This window comes from Bos javanicus, chromosome 12 (genome assembly GCF_032452875.1).
Source record: "Bos javanicus breed banteng chromosome 12, ARS-OSU_banteng_1.0, whole genome shotgun sequence".
NCBI classification, from domain to species: domain Eukaryota; kingdom Metazoa; phylum Chordata; class Mammalia; order Artiodactyla; family Bovidae; genus Bos; species Bos javanicus.
This window is the reverse complement of record NC_083879.1, coordinates 21,689,317-21,689,912: the sequence shown is the minus strand read 5'-3', so window position 1 is coordinate 21,689,912 and position 596 is coordinate 21,689,317.

Below are 596 nucleotides of genomic sequence, written 5' to 3'. Positions count from 1 at the left end.
GGGACTGTGCCCGGGGCAGCCGCGCCGCTCCCGCAGCCCCGCCCGGGACCGCCCCCGACGGCGCGGGGAGGGCGGCACCCGGCGGGCGGGGACCTCCGGGAGCCTGCCAGAGCCGCCCCGCCCGCTCTGGGCCGCGCATCCTTTCCTGCCCGCGCCCGGCTGGCCCGCGGCTGGACAGGAAACCCTGCAGGAAACGCGCGGCCAGCCGGGGCCTGCGGGGAGGAGCCGCGGACCCCTACCCCGCGACCCGGAGCCGGGTTTCAGGGCGAGCCGCCTTGTCTCCCCGCATTTGCGACCCAGTCTCTTCTCCTCCGACCCCTCCACCGCCCCCTTGTCATTATCTTCTGGGGGATCACGAGGCAGTCATTGAAGTTGGCTGTAAGCTTGGTTTCCCAGACGTCATTGAAGAGCTTCAAAAGAGAAGAGCTCACGAAGGTGCCTCTTCATTTTTCTCCGGAGCCAGAATTGGTTATTTACATTAAAAATAACGTTTTAAAAACTCGAATCCGGAAGTGTTCAAGTTGTGTTTTTAAAACAATAGGAGAGGATAGAGTTCCACCTTAACAGCCGGGCTTGTTTTTGAATAGAGTGAAATG